The sequence below is a fragment of the Ambystoma mexicanum genome, chromosome 14, assembly GCF_040938575.1.
Source record: "Ambystoma mexicanum isolate Mex_15411 chromosome 14, UKY_AmexF1_1, whole genome shotgun sequence".
In the NCBI taxonomy this organism is placed as follows: Eukaryota; Metazoa; Chordata; class Amphibia; order Caudata; family Ambystomatidae; genus Ambystoma; species Ambystoma mexicanum.
Genome location: NC_090940.1, coordinates 329288697 through 329308697, shown reverse-complemented (window position 1 = coordinate 329308697; position 20001 = coordinate 329288697). Strand labels below are relative to the sequence as shown.

Genomic DNA, 20001 nt, shown 5'->3' with positions numbered 1-20001 from the left:
CTACAAGATTGCGATGTCAGGGCGTTGTATCTTCTTTCCGGAAGCTGATCTATGCCCATGTCGTCCATCCATAAATGGGGATTGGCTATGGTGTATCACCTTGAGTTTTGCTGGATAGATGAACATTTAGCAGATATTTGCCCCACATAGTCTTTCTTTCATGGTACCAAACATAGCCCTGTGCTAGCATTGTATAATCCGTGTATATTGCCAGTTTCGCAGACGCCTGCACAATGCTCCCTACCACTCTAGAAAAGGCCAGGATTCATTCCATGTTCTTGAAGTTCATGATCTTTGCTATCAAGGGCCTTGCAGGAGCTCCTGGGGTGGCTTCTGAGCCAATGACCTGTGCGCTCTTTCCACCGTAAAGCCCTGTGTCAGCGTTCTGGGGCCCATCTCCTGTAATTGTACATTTTCAACACAAGTGGTTGGGTCATTTCCCTTCTCTCCCTCAGGCAACCCAAGGATTCTGGTATTATTCCTTCGAGCTCGACCCTCCGAGTACTCCACCCTGTGCTCCAGAATGCCGACCCTATTCATCCGCTCCGACACCTGCGCCTGAGCGGACGTGATGTTGGACGTACTTTCTCGCACTTGTGTCTCCACCGTCCCAATCCGATCTAATAGTGCGCGCACATCCTGTCTTAACATTTCGACGTCCACTATTACCATGTCCACTTTTTGGTGATGCAATGGCCTCAAGAATATGGCTCTACTTTTGCGGACCCGTCAAGCGCCTGGGTTCACTCTTCTCTGATGTTTCTGGCATCTTCTCTATGCCGGCACCGTCCTTACGGGCATAAGCATCGGTCATCACTGTTTGTCTGCCCTTGCTCCGATGGTGCTTTTTTTGGCATTTGGGTGCAGGGAAACAGTTGGCTCACCGGGCAAGTAAATGCAACACAACAGCCACTCCAGTAGTATTAGTCTCCTCCCTTTGTGAGATGTTTTCTAGTGTCTGGGTGAAGGTCATACCCAAGCGCACCCCACCCTTGCTTTGCAAATAGCTGGCCCGCTGTCTCTCGGGCCAATGCAGCCTTCAAAGCCAAGCAGAGGCGATTTGCTCCGATTCCTGCGCTTGGGTCGACCGCCACTATGGCACCAGCACTCCGGCCTGAGCCGAAATCCTGCCCCCAGCAAAAGGAAGGTCCGGCAAGGTCTAGTTCCCTCCAGTCATCCCGCTAGCAGTTGAGGGACGGGGGGGCTCTCACCTCCAATATCTTTAGACAGTCGTTATCTTGGCCCTTCTTAGGGACCCCGCAACATTTCACTATGTGAGGGGTCCCAGCTCCACCCAGCCTGGATTCGATGCAGCTCGCTTAGGGGCAGGTGGGCCACCCCACATTTATAGTTAGGCACCCCCTCCCAATAGCCAGGGGAGGGTGTTCCAAAGCGCTCTGCCTCCTCTAATCTCTGGCTTCCCCAGGGCCGCTCCCCTTCTGCAGGCACCCAGGGGACAGCAAGCTGCGCCATTCATGCCGCTCAGGGCTGTCACTCTAGGGACACACCGTAGTCCTTCGATCAACAATCCAGCTGACACGGCTGATGACCGGAGTGTGCGTGTCCCTCACCCTTCTTTGTCTCGGCACTGGTCGTGGAGTTTTGGGGGGGTGGGGGGACTCCAACAATGCCCGACACGTCGGGAAGCTTTCCTCTTCTTCCCGGCTCCCCTCAGCGCCGTGCCACACCCACCGCATACCCTAAATCTCAGGCAGTACCCCCACTCTCGCCAGCCAGCAGGCCTCTTCCCCGGTTCCTCTGTCAGCTCTTTCTGGTTCCCTGTATCCAAGAACAGGCACACCTCCGGTCAGCCACCGTCACCTCCACTCCAGTTAATTGGCCTGCGTACAAGTAGCGGCCGCCATCTTGTCTCCAGGGTCTCTGCGATCGATTTCGCTTCTTAATGTTCTGCTTTTTCAGCGGCGACAACACCATCCAAGTCAGGGTGCTCATGCAGCTCTTCCCTTGTCTCGGACTCTGAACGGGCAATTTTTAAGAGTATTTGGAAAGGATCTGGTGGGAGCCTACAAAAAGAGCGGCCTCATTGCATGGTTGCTAGCCATACTTACTTGCTTTTTGTTTTCAAGGCATATGAGGACATGTGTGTATTTGGTCCGCTATAGCATTTTTTTAATATAGCTTTAAGGTTCCATGTTACACCTGCTAATCATTATCAGTTTTCAATAAACAAATCTGCTTTCATCCAGAGATCACGTGAATATTTAGTTTACCAAATAAATCGTTTTCATGTAATTTTGGTTTTAATATAATAAGCAGCTTTTTATATTAGATATTTTAATAAAATCTGCACATGCTGCCTTCGAAAAAAGTAACTGCGCCTTTGATAAAACATGTTTTCATGTGACTTCAGTGTGCCTAAAATAACGATCTGGTAACATCACACTGATGAATTAATTATTTTGATCCCTATCATTTCCCTGTACTGCATTACTGTCTCCTGCAATAATTCTGGTCATCAGAGCTGAAGGTGCCAAAGAGGGTGATGGCAGAAAAGACAGGATCGACTCATTGAGCAGCGCAATTAGCCTGAATGATGCAGTAGAATGGCTTGTAACAAAGAAACAACACTGTGTTGAATGGTATACAACTTCAAAGAGCAAGTTTGGAATTTGCGAGCATGGTGGTATGTGGGTATTATGTCATGATCAATTAATGCAAACTGTGATCTCAACAGGGGAGATGAGATGTTCTTGGACTTTGTAAACTCTGTTTCCCACTATGATTTACCTCTGGATTATCATAAATGAAAATGCTCATTACTAGTGATTAAAGGAAAAATCTACCCCAAAACAAATAAATGCAATTGACGCATCTGATGTAAAAATACATTATTGCTAATTTCCTATCACAAAGACAATAGCATGCAAAGTTGCAGAAATAAGTAATTCTTTGCTCAGATTGCATGGAAAATGTAAATACCTTGCAAAATTATCAGGTACCAGTCTCTTTAACAGGTGCAAGGTGTTTGCCCTGGTGCTCAGAACCGGCCAAACTGTACTTTTCATGGTGCAATGGTTTTCTAGTATGTCCCAATGTGTTTAGAAATAGGGGAACTTTGCGATAGTGCTAACACCGTGCAACTTTGCACGTGTACTGGTGCAAAGTTTCTGTAATCGGGACGCCCATGACATAACTGAAAAAAGGCTGAGTTTTGTGTAGGGCCTGGGAATGGGGGATTTAAACTATACACTTTAACAGATGACACTGGGTTAGACCTGAAATTGTAAGAACGGATATACTAAAAAGAACAGGGATTTGTTTTTTTCCTTTTTAATAGGAAAAAAAGGAAAAAAACAACTGATGAAATCGCCCAAAATAAACAAAGGCAGAGGTTCCAGCTTATATGTTTATCTTATTGGTAAAAGTCAGCCCAACTATTCTACCATCTCGACTAGTAAGAAGTGCACTGTAAACACAGCTCTATAGTTTTTGGTAAATGCACAGCTCATTATCATGCTTCCTGTGTTTGAAATGTAACCCATCCAGCATAAGTTTTGGGCAAATGTGACTTTATGGCCGACCAGCAAAACTCCAATTTGAAACGACTAAACACGACTACCCATAACAAATTGAATAGAGCAATGAGGTTTCCCAGTCCCCCTTTGTTAACTCCAGGATATGAGGAATGCATGAACTGTCCTAAAGAGTACAGGGGAGGTAACCAGAGACCAGAAGAGTGCACCTCTATTTGCATTACATTTCTTCTGGAATATATCTGCTTTCTTGCACAGGTAAGATGCTTCATTGAGTTGGGTAGTCGTGTCAGCTATGTGCTGGTAAACCTCAAAGCTGTCGTTTTGAATACCAGCAGTGTGGCATACCCATTTCTTCTGCAGCTGATAAACGGAATTTCTTTGCTTTGGTTAAAGAACAATATAACAGCTCTCAGATGTGAGAGGAGACTGGCATGATTTAGAAACGTGATGTGGGTGCGGGGTTCATGGTTTATTACATTGGACTCTGGGAGAACAGAACTCACGTTTTTAACAAGGTGTCATCAGTGCAGGGAATGGGCTTGAACAAGACGGAGCGGTGGTCTGGCAGAAAACAGATGCTGGAGTGCCGCTCCCTCCTCAGTATCAGCAGCTAGCACAAGACTCATCCAGATCCTGCGCCTCAACAAGCAGACACCGCACAGAGCCTGCCTAGTCTTCTGTAAGCGGTCTGCTCGCATGAGTAACCCCCTCTTCAAGAGCTTTCAGAAGACTCAGCCCTGGAGACTGCATGCAGAAACTGCCAAAGACTCATAGTGTTGCAGCTGTCCAAACTGGTATATATGTCCTGAAAATTACAGACATCTCTTTATTATGGTGAATGCTGTGACCTATCAAAACAGAAGAGTCTATTATTCGCTTAAAAGGGTTTCTTACTGAATCACTCTAAGACATGTTTAACATTTAAAATTGTGGACATTATGTTCCCACAAGGAGTTTTTCTTTTATGCAAATCGCCAGGATGGGTTCTATGAGGAGATACTGTGTTGCACAATCTGGCTGGGGGGCCACGCCCCTTTGCCCCACCACCTCCTTCCCACAGCCCCACCCCTACAAAGAGGTGACAGTTCCCCCAGTACAATTTTTCCATTTCCAGCACTGGGTATCATACCCCCTGGAAGTCCTTCAATTAAACTATTGCAGTAATCCTCATGCACAGGGACCGTTTCTCCCTACCTGTAGAGCGATACAAACTGATATATATTGGCTTCTTGTTCCATGGAGGAAGGAGGTGAAGCTGGCACTGAAACTGCGTGCGTCGTGCCGCAAGTATGGGCACTGGAGCAGACGAGAATGCAGGCGACTGCTGACTCACAGCAAGTTTGGTCTGATTGCTCTGCTCGCTCTGGTGTTGTTGAGCCAGGCGGGTGCTAGAATGTTTGTTACTTACGTCCACCAGACCATGAAGGGATGGATTCAGGATATGTATTCTGTCTTGTTAGACGGCAGGGATGATCTCAACGGGAACGTTGTGGCTATAGACTTCCTCTTCCTGCGAGGGTTCAATGGCTTTCTGAACTAGCGGCCTCATCAGTTTTTTGGTACTTTTGTGATACCTGCAACCATCAGGAGAATGGGAGTGTTTGCGCAGGAGGAAACTGGAGTGGAATTGGGAGGGTGGGGGTTACCTAGTGGTTTGCCCTCATCGTACCCCACTTGGTTATTTCTGCAGCGGCTCCTCATTTTGTATGGACTATGAGACCATCTTCCAGATGCGGCCCCTCATGGGGGGCTTCCAAGTGCCCCTCTCCCTGAGGCCGTATTGCTGGACTTCACCTTTCGCTTCAGTTGGTCCCTTTGGGTATAGCAGGAGGGCCACTTTCACCTTGATGTGTTCCCTCTATTTCAGCAGGCTCTGGAGGACTTCTGCAACCGGTCAGGTGGGTGGATTTTGTCCCGCTGCCCAGTTTCCAATCCAGAGACTGGCCTGTGGGACTGCTCCATCTTTTATGCCTCGCGCATACTCATATGCACTTGTGGCGTAGGCACTGTTGAAATGATAGTAGATTTGCTCAAGTCTTCCCTGAGGGCTTTGGGGGACTGGCCTTAGCTATGTGTTGAGGGCCTCATATGTGGTGTAGCATTTATTATCCCGCATTATAATTCAGGTCTTATGTGCTGGTGTTTTTCTGTTTTAGCTTCCCTTTGTGTGCTTTGTCATTTGCATTTTGTAGCATCAGGAGGCCTCCATTGAGGGTGGATGCTTTGTAGACTGAGCTCTGTCAAATACAATGGAATGGAATGAGATCATCCAATGACATACTGTCTGATCATCATGAGTACTAGGAATGGTTCGAAAACAAATCTCCAATCCCAATTCTAGCTAATTTACCAAAAGGCACTTTCATTTTTGTTGAATTAAAAAATACCCCTAGAATCGCTGAATGGTCATCTCATCAGAACTAGTTCACTGTATTTTAGGGTCTTAGACATAATTTTCCATAATAGGTTAATAATGTAACAATTACATTAAACCACAATAGAGTGGTGGAAACATGGCTAAGCCATGGCTACATGTACAATCACCGCCTAATTGTATTGTTAGATTATATTATAGTGCCAAGCCCCTCTCCGATCATCCATCCATCTCCTTTTCACACCGTAATTATAGGAGGCAGGGAGCTGGTGCCGGTGGGGGGTCCCTGGTGATGGCGATTGCCCCCCTCAAATTTCCGGGACAGCCAGTCTTCCTCCTCGTCTTTTGCAGGATTCCTTTTTTAGGTGTAACTGCAAGGCAGTCTTGGTGTTGAGGTTTCGCCTCTTCTCTCTGCCGGCCCAGGCAGTATGGCAACGTCATAGCTGCGGGACACGGCTGGCTGGAAGCAAAGTATCCCCTTATGCTTTCAGCTCATGCTTCGAGAGAACTGAACTGACTTCCAGTGCAACAACCTGCTCCTGAAAGGTTTACCAGGGGGTTTTCATTAACAAAGCATGCTGGGAGACTGTTGATGGGTTTAATTGTCAGCAATCCATCGCCTACGCTTATCTCAGTATTTGAGATAATTGAGAGTTAACTGTTGAAAGACGATGCCTCATTACAAGTTGGGCGGTGTGGGTAAAATGTGATGGTATTACTGTATACTGCCACATTACCGCATGCCCAACTATATGTTTGGTGGAAAGTTGGAGGGTTCACCTCCAGCTATGAGCTGGAGGTAAATCCGCCTACTTTCTGGCCGATTTTGGCAGAATTACCACTGGCACAATTACAGCCATGGTAATTCTGCCAAAATGCCCCATGGAGTCCTAGGGATATCAAAATAAATGGGAACTTACACTGCCATCGCAACTTGTAATCCCGCCAGACCAAGTGGCGGTAACGGTAATACAGTGTGTATAATGGGAGCATTTAGAAATTGTAATGTGCGCCAAGTGGTGCAGTAAGTAAAATTGCATGGTGTTTTGCCAGTCCAATATAGTTTATTTGAAATCATATTTCAGTAGTCAACGTTCCTATCCAATACGCCTACAATGAGAATGTCCTGCTGTAATCCTTCACCTTACAACTTTTGCACCAAAACCGGATCGCTCTAGCGGTAGAGACAGACACTGGATCACAGGCAGGACACATTGCTGGAACCAAGACACACCTCCCACAAAGGTCCACACAATATCTAGTGCAACCACACACCCTTGACTACAGGCACCGGGTTCCATTTCACAAACCCTGCGGATCGTCCAACTATGCTACAAGGCCACACTAGGGCAAGATGGAGCAGCTGGCTAAGCAGGTCTTACGTTCTGCTCTATGTGATGGCATACTGTGTTTTAATTGTGAGCGCACTCCATGTTGAAGCAGCAGCACATGTTCTTACTGTAAATGAACTAGTTGGCTCTGGAAAACGCCTTTGCCCGGGATCTGCAGATCAATACGTTAAAATGTAGGTGGCATTAACTCCTCAACATTTTTGGAAAAATTACTCCTCTGCACTTGATTGCAGAATTTGATTTGCAGTGTGCGATTTACATCCATATTCATTAAGCCCACAAGTCCTGCTGCACGAGGCTCCATAGGTAAACATGTATGGACTGGATGAATAGAGCGTCAGGAGTTGCATAACATTAGAAATATCCAATGTATTAAAGCAAAAAGGAGCCAGCACAAAAGGGATAATCATTTCGAGTGGCTATACACATACTTTACTACCATGTCCCTCTCAGAAGCACTGGATATTGCATAAGAGAATGAGTGCTGTGAGGAGAATGTATAAAATATAAGCAGTATGGTAGACAGTTACATGCATGCCTTGTTACTGTTCCAAGACTGCCCTGCCACATCCCATAATTACCTCTATGAGCATGGCCCTGGCATTCAACCGCTCCCACGATGTATCATCAGTTCTTTGACTGCCTTGTTACAAATGGGACCCCGTGCCCATAGGATTCAATGAAAGGTGGGAATTTACCATTGAATCCAATGTCATGAAGTTGTCCCACATCCACAGGATGAAAAGAGGGCACTTCAAGACATTGCGGCTGGTGCCTAATACAACTATTGTTCACACACAGATGTAGTCACTGAAGTATCATATGATATTAGCAAAAGACACATAGATGTGCAGTGATTTTGAAGGTGCAAATATATACATATTTGGATTGATACCCTTTGGGAATATCCTTTGGGAATATCCTGTTATAATCATTTAAAGGCCACAGTTCCCATGTGGGGTTAATACATTAGGGACTATTGCTAATCTTGAAAAGGGTACACTGCCAATCGTTGCTAAATTACATTTATTTATTGCCTCAAACTAATCATTTCAGTTATTCTTGTACTTGAACAAACGCAATTTCTTTTTCTTTGTTTTATATTTACCTGAATATAATTTTTCTGTTTTTCTTCAAAGGATTCTTGTGTGCTCTTCTTTATTTCCTGAAAAAAGATAAAGGGTTTTACAACAGATTCAGAAAGGTAATATTAAATTCAATTTCCCCTTCAAACATTGCAGAAATGGTGATGAAAAGATATTTAGAAACAGCAAAATGAACATTTATGAAACTAACAAGCAACATTGCACACATGCCCAGGATAAAAAAACGAATTTAAGTTTTGTTTAGTTGTATTTCAATAAATGTAATGTAAGATCACAAAAAGGTCCGGGAGGCCCTCTTCTTGTTCACTGTGCCAGAAGTTCAGCTTCACCTCACTGATGAGGCTGAAACACGTGTCTGGGGTTGCTGTTGGTACTCTTGTTCAGAGTAGAATTGCCTAGCATTTCAGTGCTGGACTGCCCTTGTGGGTGGGACTAGACTGATATGTAAATTGATATTCAACCTCTGTGAAGGGTGCAGTAAGCTAATACATGGTTGCAGACCCTTCTGAGTTGAAGACATTCCATATTTGAACCACGTTCGACCTCAGTCGAGGGGCTACCACACTCTTCATTAATGTGTGGCACTTTTTATTTTAGACAGTGCTCATACAATAATGTAGTTTCATAAGTATTAGGCGACAAAGACGTCCACCTAAGGAGAATGAAAGTCTCTATACATTTTCAAAGACTTGAATTTGTCAGAATTCCAGGTGCATGGGGATTGGGGTGCACACAGGAGATACATGGCATTCCCTTTTCCACATTGAACACCAACCTAAACCTCCCCCAGCCTTTATGGGCTGCTGTAAACCAGCTCCCCTCATTTTACCTCTGACAGTACTGGGACGAGGAAGAGGTGACAGAGTAATGAAAACTAACAAACCATTCTAGTACTTGGAGGGGGAAGATGCCTGCAGAGTGCTCTGAGGGTCAGGCATGTCCCTTTAATCATGATCAGGCAAGCCTATTTAAGAATCCACATCTGCAACCCGTCACGTGGTTGCAGGTGTATAAAAGGGAGAGGCAGAGAGCAGCATGAAGTTTAGCAACAGGGAGGCTTGTGTTGGAGAGACCAGCAGGGGACCCTTTTTATGGAGAGTCAGCTATGCTGGAACCTGAGAAGGAGCCAAGACGCCGGCCAATGTCCCAGAGGACCTGTTGAGACCCAGGCCAGTCTGGCTGTTAGGCTGCCACAGGTGTGGAAGCCTCCGTACTGGAAGGCGAGCAGCTGGAGCTGCAAGTGAGCAGGAAGAAGGGAGGACGCTGTCTGTGTCCATGTAGAAGCAGTGAAGTTGCCGGTATGTGGAAGACAGCACCCGGTGTGCGAGTGGGGCTCGCAGTCGCTAGTCCACTGACCTGAGAAGCAGAAAGCAGGTAGCAGGATCCGCCAGGGAGGAACACCGAGGACCGGTGAGTGTTAGGGAAGCCACTCGAAAGTTGGGGCCCTTTTAGCGGGCTGAGCATAGGTAATGAAGAACCAAACTGAATGGAAAATTGAATTTAGGCATATGGAATGCATATTAAATCCCGAACTGAATGAAAACATGGAATTAAGCATGCCAAATGCATATTAAATAGCAAACTGAAAGAAACCTTGCAATTAAGCATATTGAATACTGAATTAAATAAAAGGTTTTGGGCAAAGCAAATAGCAGATGACATCCAAAAGAGAAAGTTCCCATGTGAAAGCACCTTATGGAAAAGAGCGCAAGTGTGACAGAGTGACATAGAAATGTGGGGCATGAACAAGACCACTGCAAAGTGAACTTGTATTGATTGATGCAGCGCAGCAAGGCCAAAGACTGGCAAGAGATGTTTGACACATTCTGGCACAGCCAAGAGGCTAACCAGAAGCCAGAAGAGTGTAAAACTGCACATAAAGCCAAGAGGCCGACAAAGAGAAACCAAGTGAAAATAACTGCACACAGGAGCCAGTACAAAAGAACCTTTGTGGGCTGAGATCCTGGTTGCGTGACCTGTGATGGGTGGACTGTGGGGTCTGACTACTGCGCCTAGACCAGTGAGCCCTTGTTGGGGAGAATTCCCAAAATATGCCATTTCCTCTCTACCTTAGAGACCCCCAGCTCTTTTGCTGAACTTTGGGATTCTGTACTTTTTAATTCTGTTTGTTTTCTGTGTTTATTTCTTTTGGTCATGGAGTTTTAGAGAACTCCAAAGGCATCATCTTTGTTTATTTGTGTCACACAGCACCCTCAGTGCAGTGACACAGGGACGTCTTTTAGGCTGTCACAAGGTTTAAATACCTTCTCTGGGATAAACTACTGTTTCCCAGAGAATGTAAGGTTAAATTGACTTTACTAGTCTTTTTTAATTCCTAGACCCAGCACACACCATCTTACAATGGAGTGCTGGAGGGGTTAACTAGTATCCCCTGTGTCTAAATACTCATGTAGCAGTCAAATGCTACCCTTTCCTATTGAAAAGGATGGTGGCAGTGGTTTTACAACAAACTACCATGATTTTTCCCGACCATGAACGCTGGTAGCTAAAAGTCACGGGAGCCATGTTTTCAAGATGGCGCCTTAAGCCCCTTTTTTTAAACAGGTCCCGGTCTTCTTTTTTCGCTGTTTCTTTTTGGAAAGGTCCTTCTAGTGTTTGTCTCTGCGCGCCAAACCAGGTTTGGTCCCTTTGTTCATATGCCTTTGGCGGGCTTCAGGACTGAAGACCGCCTCTGGCGCCCGAGTGTCTGGGGTGGGCAGGAAGTGTGGGAGGTGCCCGAAACGCCTTGTGCTTAGTCTCCTAGGAGACCCAAATGCACTCTAGCGTGATTGGCTGTCTGACTGTCCGGCAAGGACAGCCACCCTGCTGGGCGAGTGACAGCTAGGCTTGAATGAAAGGGAGAAAACTGTTTAAAAGGCGAGTCTCTTGGACTGGAAAGCAGAGTCGACCACTGGAACGAAAGAACCGAAGACGAGCTGGAAGAAGACTGCTGCTGCAACTCCTGCACCGTTGGTTTGCCGGTGAAGCCCTGCTGCAGGTCCGAATTGCCAAGTTCATCTCGACAGAGAAGCCCCTTCAAGGACGACTTCTCACTTTGAGTTGGTGGGACCAATCAACTCGTAAGCCACCTGGATACCATTCTCGAAGCTGACTAGGATTAACCAGGGGGAAGGACACCAGCTTGTGTGCTTTAAGAACAGCTACTCGAACTGAAGTGACTCAATTTCGTTTGCGTTTTCCGACGATCCCGTGCAGTGCAGGAGTCCCCCGACGTCCTCCCTCTTGTCCCCACGACTGAGGCTCAGGAACAGTGAGATGTGCAGGAACTGCCAGGAACCAACAACTTCAGCTGGTATTACCAAAAGATACAGAAGTGAGGGTCAGGATGGAGGAGAATTTTGTTTTTTTAGATGAGGTATTCGTGTCCTTTAATATCCACATATCGTGGACAAAAGACAAAAAATTAGAAGAACAAGTTACTTTCTTACCTGGTAACGTTCTTTCGATGGGATGGTCCAACGACGTATTCCATATCTATGACAGGTAATGTCCACAGCTGTGCTGCTTCGGAAAATCTTCGGCGTCTGCGTCGATGACGTCGATGCGCCGTCCCCGAGGACATCCTCCGACGGCCGACGTCACCCGATGTGATAAGTAGGACGCACAACGCCCATAGCCTCAGTTAATAGTTTTTTCCCAGAACGTGTGCCACCAGTATTCTGCCAGTCAGACACACAAGGCCTTGCGGAACGCAAGCTGCAATCGCAAAAGAAATTCTGCAGCGGGGAAGGTAAGGAGGGAGCGATATGGGATACGGCGTCGGACCATCCCATCGAAAGAACATTACCAGGTAAGAAAGTAACTTGTTCTTCAAGGGGATTGGGTCCTCCGACGTATTCCATATCTATTACAGACTCCCAAAGCAGTACCAAGCAAGGAGGTGGGAAAAGAATTTAGAACACAAATTTAGCATGCCCAATCAAATTGCGGAATATAGGACTGCCTTGCCAAAGGCCAGATCCTGCCCTCTGATGGAATCGAGGGAGTAGTGACGTACAAAAGTATGTACCGAAGCCCAGGTGGCTGCATCACAGATGTGACAAATAGGAACACCCCTCTGCAGGGCAGTAGACGCAGCCACTCCCCTGGTAGAATGGGCCCGCAAGCCAGCTGGAGGGTCCTTAACCCGCCAAGCAGTAACACTCGGAGATAGCTAAAATAATCCGACGAGACAAAGTCTGTTTCGTCACAGCTTGTACCAAACGCTTTCCAGCGTAACCAGTGAAAAGTTGATCGTCCACTCTGACCCGGGACATGTGCGAAATATAAAAGCTCAACGCTCTCCTAGGATCAAGCCTATGGAGCCTCTCCTCTTCCTACCAGGATGAGGAGGAGGATAGAACGCCGGAAGAACAACCTTCTGGCTCAAATGAAATTCCGAAACCACCTTCGGAAGAAAAGAAGCACGAACTCTAAGGACAACCCTGTCCTTTTGAAACACAGTGAAGGGTGGCTTAACTGAAAGTGCCTGTAACTCAATCACTCACTCTGCGAGCGGAAGTAACCGCAACCAAAAACACAGTTTTAAGAGTTATCAGTCTCAAAGGGCAAGAATGAAAAAGCTCAAACGGAGCACCCATAAGAAACTTAAGAACAAGGTTCAAATCCCAACCGGGCACCAGAAAAGGTGACGGAGGGAACACATTAGTGAGCCCTTTCAAAAACTGAGAAATTCAAGTAATCTTAAAATAGGAACACTCTTCAAACGAGTGCTTAAATATGGACAGCGCCCCAGGTAACCTTTAATGGTCCCCACTTGCAAGCCCCTGTGGGCCAAAGAAAGCAAAAAAGACAGAACCATGGGAATGTCACATTCAAAAGGATCCACATTCTAAACTCTGCACCAGTCGCAGAACTTTCTCCAACGGCAACGGTACAGAGACTTTGTTGCTGGCCGCCTGGCCGAGAGCAACACCTCCATCACGTCTTCAGGGAGGTCCCAATCCTTATGCCTCAACCTTTCAGAAGCCAAGCGTGAAGGTTGAGGGAGATGACCTCTGGATGGAGAACCCGACCCCCCTCCCGTGAGAGCAGATCGCCTCGGTAGGGAAGACGACGTGGAGGGCAGATGGACAAGTCGAGAAGGTCCGGGTACCACGTTCTCCGGGCCCACGCCGGAGCAATGAGGATCATCCGGGAACCGAACCTCCGTAACCTCCGCAGTACTTGCGGGATGACGGGGACTGGAGGAAACACGTACAGCAGTGGGAATGACCACTCCACCACAAACACGTCTCCTAGGGCTCCTTTTGGAGGAAATTCCTGCGAGCAAAACCTTTTGCACTTCCGGTTGACACTGGAGGCAAAGAGATCTACTTGAGGGGTCCCCCAAAGGGCGAAGATCTCCAGGAGAATCTCCTGAGCCAGCTCCCACTCGTGAGAGACCATGCTCTGCCTGCTCAGAGCGTCCGCCGTCTCGTTGTCGTCTCTGGTCAGATGAACACCCGAGATTGAAACTTCCTGCTGGATGGCCCAGAACTCGAGCAGCCTTGGCACCTCGAGTACCCTTGTTTCCACCTCTGGCACTCTTACGGTGACCTCTTTGACTGCTAGCTCCTCTCGCTTTACTGAAGGACGAGTAATAGCGAAAGGAACCTCCCCTCCATTGCTGTCCCCTAGGACGAAAAGGCGGAGGTTGACGAACTGCAGCGCCCAACGACTTCGCTGCAGCTTTGGAGGTCTGTAACCTCTCAAGACTCTCGTCAGCCTTGCTGCCAAAAAGGTGTTCACCGTCAAAAGGGCATGTTGAGGAGCCGGGACTGCACATCAGGAGCGAACCCAGACTTCCTCAACCACGCAAACCTGCGTATTACGGTGCTCGCCGCCATGGACCGGCTGACACAATCTGCCATGTCAACCCGACTGAACGGCCTCACACATGGCATCCTTGCCATCCTGAACCATAGCAAGGAAACCATCCCGTTCGTCCCCTTCGGGAAAACGTTCAGCCGCTAAAGCAACACAGTTACACAGAGTGTGTGTGAAACGAGACAAGGCACATATGGAGTTGGCTGCCTGAAGCGCTATACCCCCTGAAGAAAACACTTTCTTCGGCCAGCCGTCAAAACGTTTGTCGTCCCTAGCCGGAGGGATGGTAGGATACGACGCCTGCTTTGCCGGGGCCGTAGCCGCCTGCACCACCAAACTCTCCGGAGTGGGGTGCCTGGACAAGTAGCAGGGGTCGCTACTGGCTGGACGGTATTTTCACGACAAAGACTTGCCCACTGCCGGGAGACTCTCCGGAGCAGTCCAAGCCGCCGCCACCCTTCTCTGCAGAGCAATATGAAACGGCAAAACCGGGTCAGTGGGGGGACCAAGATCTAGGATGTCCGTGAGATCATCCTGAACGAACTCCACTGGGGGAGCTGTCCAACTCAAGTACTCGGTGACCCGAGACATAAGGCGCCAATATGAAGAATCGGCATGAGTGCCAGGCTCCGGCCAACAAAACTCCACCTCCGGAGAGGTGTCCAGTCCACTGGCATCATGCAGTGACTGCCTCAGGTCATCAAACTGGCTATGGCCCGAGATAAGCTTACCTGGAACCGTAACCGTAACCAAGTCGTCATCAGAGCCTTCATCACCCTCTGAAATGTACTCCAGGTGGGGAGAGGAAGACCTCTGGGGACCAAAGCAGTGCCTCCTTAGCCAGAGCCTTTCTAGGGGCTAACCCCGTGCCACGGGGCCCCTCCGACACCACCGCCTCGAAAGGCGTTGAGGGCGCCAAACGAGTCAGCGCTGGCGTCGACAGAAAAAGCATTGAGCGAATCGGCGTCGACGTCAGCTGCAGCGCTGCCAGCATCGACGGCGTCGACACAGGCCTCAAAGCCGGAGCTCCGAGCGTGTCTCTGGACGACCTAGGCGCCGACGGCGTCGACGAACCCCTCGGAGGCGGAGCCTCGAGAGAAATCGTCGACGACCTCAGCGCCACAGGCGTCGACGTCTTCTTCGAAGACGGCACAGGATCACGCGGTCTTCAGCGCGTCGAGGACCGGGACTTGGAACGGGCATGGCGAGAACGGCTACCCTTGTCTGAGCTGGACCTCTCCCGCGAGCTGTGCCGACCACCCGAGCCCAAAGGCATATGAGCGGTGTCTCTCGACTGGTGCAGACTGACCCCACTCGGAGGTGCGGGCGGACTGGTACCCTGCAATTCAAGAATCGCTAGCATCTGCTTCCTGAAGGAAACCCATTCCTCCGGTGTTGCTTGCATGGAGGGATAAGCGACCCGCCGACGGGCGGAGTCCTCGGAAGAGGAAGGCGACCGATGCCGGCGCTTCCGGGAATGCCTCGAAGAGGCAGAGGAGTGGCGAGACCGACTCCTGGAAGGAGACCCACTGGACTTCCGACGATGACGCGGAGAGTCGCCCCTCGAATCATCCGTCGAAAGCCCCACAGACCTCGACTTCCGGGGCTTAGGCACCCGACCTACCGACAGCTTCTTCTTGCGTTCCTGCAAGGCCTTTGCCGTGAGCGACTGGCAGTCGACACAGTCGTCCGTATCGTGGGCTCCCCGAGGCACCAGAGGCAGGCGTCGTGCGAGTCCGTGACCGACATCTTGGACCCACAGTTCCTGAATTTCTTGAAGCCCGGACGCGGGGTTGAAGACGAAGTAGACATCGCCACGAACAGGTCTTCACAAAAAACCGAATAGGTTCAACGAACCGAGAATTGAAAACAGCAAACTCCAAAGAGTCGAGGCGTACCGAGATTCACAAAGTGAACACGTTCGCAGAAAAAACAGAACTGTGGCTATGGGCGTCGTGCGTCCTACTTATCACATCAGGTGACGTCGGCCGTCGGAGGAGGTCCTCGGGGACGGCGCATCAACGTCATCGACGCAGGACTTCTTTTACCAAGCTCGGGCTCCATGTGATAGTCAAAGGTGATGCATTACATTTAAAATGGATAAGTCGGATACTGTATATGTTTTAAGGACAATATTTACCAACTTTCCCTGAACCGTTGTGAATCAACCCTTGGCAGCAGCCACACTGGGCCGACTCACAAGCAAACAGCAAAAGTTGAGTAATTTGCAATTCTAATTGCTTTTGAGAATTTACTCATGTGAACATTATACACCTATATTTCATGTGAGTGCTTTTTGGACCAAGCTTTGCCCTATGATTTTCATCACCAAAAGGTAGACTAAACCATGTTTAAGTAAGACTGGCAGAAGGTAGAACCCACGCCAACACTTGGGCTCTATGTATTGGTACAGAGATCCCTTGATCACAATAAGCATGTCTTTGTTTAGTGGATATTGCCATCTAATTATATTCAAATAAAATGTATTGCAAATTTAATTGACTATAATCAGTAGCACAGAGGATTGGGGAGAAACATAGAAACATTAAATCAAGAGTTGCTTTCTAAAGCTGGTAAATATTGGCATTGAAAAGGGGGGGTTAAGCACTTTCTGCATGTTGTTGGAATTAAATGGATCACCCTTTGTTTCCTTTCAGATAGAAGAAGCAACTGATGGATTTGCTGACACAGACGTAGGGACTCATACGTTCATGTATGGAGGTCAGATTGTCTGACACTCCCAGGAATATTTGGTCAACAGGAGCGCAACTGCAGACCCACCACCAAATTGATCAAGAATTTGGCTCCCTTTCCTCCCTCACCTTTATCTCCTGCCAGTAACACTCCATAATCTCCCAATGTCCTTCCAAGTGCACCCTTAATAGACCATTCTGGCTGTATCCGTACTATTGTCCCTTTTGCTGTATTGCCATATTGCACAGTCACTGTTACTTCACAGCCACGTTGGCACCATATAAAAACCAGTACATACATGCAGGACACCCATTTTAACATACTGTCTGGAGATGCCTCCGGATATTGGACATTAGTTACTTTACTTGAGATGGAAACAAGAAATTATTTTATTATTTTAGTGAATGGAGAATCAAAATGTTCACGTGACCTAGGGGATAGGTTAAAGGATCATAAGAAGAGTGTTACCTGCAGTTAAAGAGTTAAATCTTTTGTGAGTGACCATTTTGACAGCAATGTCCCTCTGCCCACACTGGATCAAGATGGTGTGATATTGCTAATTGTGCATGCTCTATGAACAGCTTTCGAATCTACACATCATAGAATTCCCTTAATAGTCTAATCTTTCAGAGACTACGATTAGTTTTCTACTTGCTTGCAGGACCATTGGCACTCCTTTAAGCCTTTTGCCTATTTTAAAAAAGAAAAAAAATCTGCACCAGAACTGCTTTGCTTTGTAATATTGGAGGGAATAGTGTCTCCATATAGGTTTGAGCCACTAAGAGACTTATGAGCTACCCAAACTAATACTTATAAACAGCATCCTGAATTTCCTGCACTACAATGAGATTGGGTCAGAAATGCATACTGGGTCACTATTCCAACACCCCACAGTTAAACGTGAGAGGCCGAGTGGCATTGCCCTTAGAGGCAGAGCAGCCCATCAGAGTCTGCTGGGTTCCAAAACATCTGCCCATGTACCATGGTAGAGAGGGATTCTCATTCAGCACTCCTATTGTGGTGAACATGAATACCCCCTTCTCTTTAAGGCAGTTTTTTAGGGTATGCGCAATGGTGGGAGCCGTCCCACCCATTGTCATCTATATTTTCCACACTGCTCAACTATTGCATGTTTTGTAATGGGAAAATGTGCTGGGTTGAGCAGTAAGGAAAACAGAAGAGGTGAAGGCTGGATGGTTTAGAATTAATCTTAACCCCTGGCATAGGTCTTGGCAACCCTCCAGACCATCGTTCTTCGTCTGCCAAGCCATTACAGAAAGGGAAAGACCATATGCAAATCAGGCTTTGTCACACTCCAAAAAGGGCAGCCCAGCCTGAACTGCTAGGTCACAACCCTTCTGTACGAGAACACAAGCATCCCCAGACATGCTTCGGTCTCATTGGGCATCATCAGTGAGCAGTAGCTTGGATCTCTAGGCCCAGCAGGCACAGGACTCGCGTCTGGGCATACCTGTTCCACTCAGGGTGAATAAAGCAAAAGGGGTAATGGCTGGAAGGTTTAGAAAAGCCATACCTTGCCTAGGGCACGCAATGATGCGTCACCCCTGTTGAGTGTACATGTGCATACTATGAAAGGAATCTGACAGCCCTTCTGCAATGCTAAACAAACAGTGATCACAAAAGTCACTGAGGATCACCTTTGCTTGCAGGTGCCCTTGCAATGTGGCCCGCTGTCACTGAGAATAATGCACCAATGGCCTGCAGGGATTTAGGACCTGTGCACACAAGTTCAGAAATTACCCTGAGATGGGGATTAACGTTACTGGTATAGTCATTTAAGCTTAGTGGTCCATAGAACTGCCTACTGAGCTCTCTCAATTAGTGGCTTTTAACACTGCAAAATGATGGGAAGATTCACACTCATTTCTAGCAGCTGTGTTGACCTGATAACAGATTTGTACTCACGCTATCTTGCACGGGTTTAATTTGCAATTATTTTATATTTATTTTAGGGAGCCAATACTTAGAAGTACTTGTTGAGGTCACCCAGTCTCTTTCCAGTATATATCATCAGCACGTGGTTTCTTCTATGCGTTTCATCACAATTGAAATTGTGGGTAAGAGTGTGCTGTTTATGTGTATCTGTGCAGTGTGTCTCTTGCACCTTGCATGATCTGTGGTCCTGAGGAAGTCCTTGTTAAAATTAATCTATTAAGTGATTGAGTGAAATGTGGTCCACAGTCTTCTTTTGAGGTTGATGTATGGAACTTGGGAGCCAGCATTTTGGAGATGGTTTTTCCCTTGATCGCAGTGGTTCAGATATCGCTATGACTAATCATGACATTGACATGATGGTGGGGAATAACCAAAAAGCAAATGACCAATTAGACCGCTGGCTATGTCATACATAGTGTGCTCAGTGATGTCATCAGTGTTATCAAGCACCATGATGTAATTAGCAAAACTCTGGGAGGATATCAAGGGATACATGCTCTCCGGTTTTGATTACTATATATCTTTCCCTGCCTTCCTTTTTAGTGCAATTCACTTTGCTATTAGGTCAAACGGATTTCTGTGTGAATTTCACTCGTTTTTTTAAACATCTTTCACAGCTTTTACCCGTGATACTATACAAACCACCATTATGCCTCAGTGTTGCTAAGTGCACTTAAGTGTTCAGGGGGTATTAGTAAATTTGTTTGAATACATTTGGCCTGTACCGTTCGACCGAATGTATTTCAATAAATTGGCTAATACATATCGATCATGGGTAGCGGGTGTGTACCCCACTTCCCATGATCGGTGTATTGGCCTTGGGCGGTTGCAGGGGTGTCCCCTGCTTCCTTGATATTGGAGGCGGGGGGAAAAAAAAGAAAAAGGGACTCTGCAGCGTCAGAGCCGACCCACGCTAGAAGGACGGATCTGACACCGCAGAGCTGAAGTGGACCAGGCCACAGGAATCATGTAACTGGGGAAAGAGGTGGGTGGGTTGGTTTGATTGCGTTTCCAGTTCTCAGACGGCTAAACGCACCCAAACCCTTCAGGGATACAAGTGCAAGACAAGACAGACAGACACACACACACACACCCCAGCCACCCGGAGGGCAGCCGACTGTTGGTGATGGTGTGAGGTGGGAAAAGGTGCACTTCAAAAGATACCTAAAAGAAGCCCCTGGGGGCTGATTACT

The 20001-nt window shown here is 47.5% G+C and overlaps 1 protein-coding gene across 1 annotated transcript in view; it reads right to left on the bottom strand.

The window, feature by feature from the left end:
• GNG2 (G protein subunit gamma 2) overlaps positions 1 to 20001 on the bottom strand; it is a 373365-nt gene that overhangs the window by 94560 nt on the left and 258804 nt on the right. The window contains exon 3 of the mRNA XM_069637468.1: positions 8332 to 8388. The gene's annotated coding sequence lies outside the window, so the exon portion shown is untranslated. The remainder of the gene's footprint in view (positions 1 to 8331; positions 8389 to 20001) is intronic.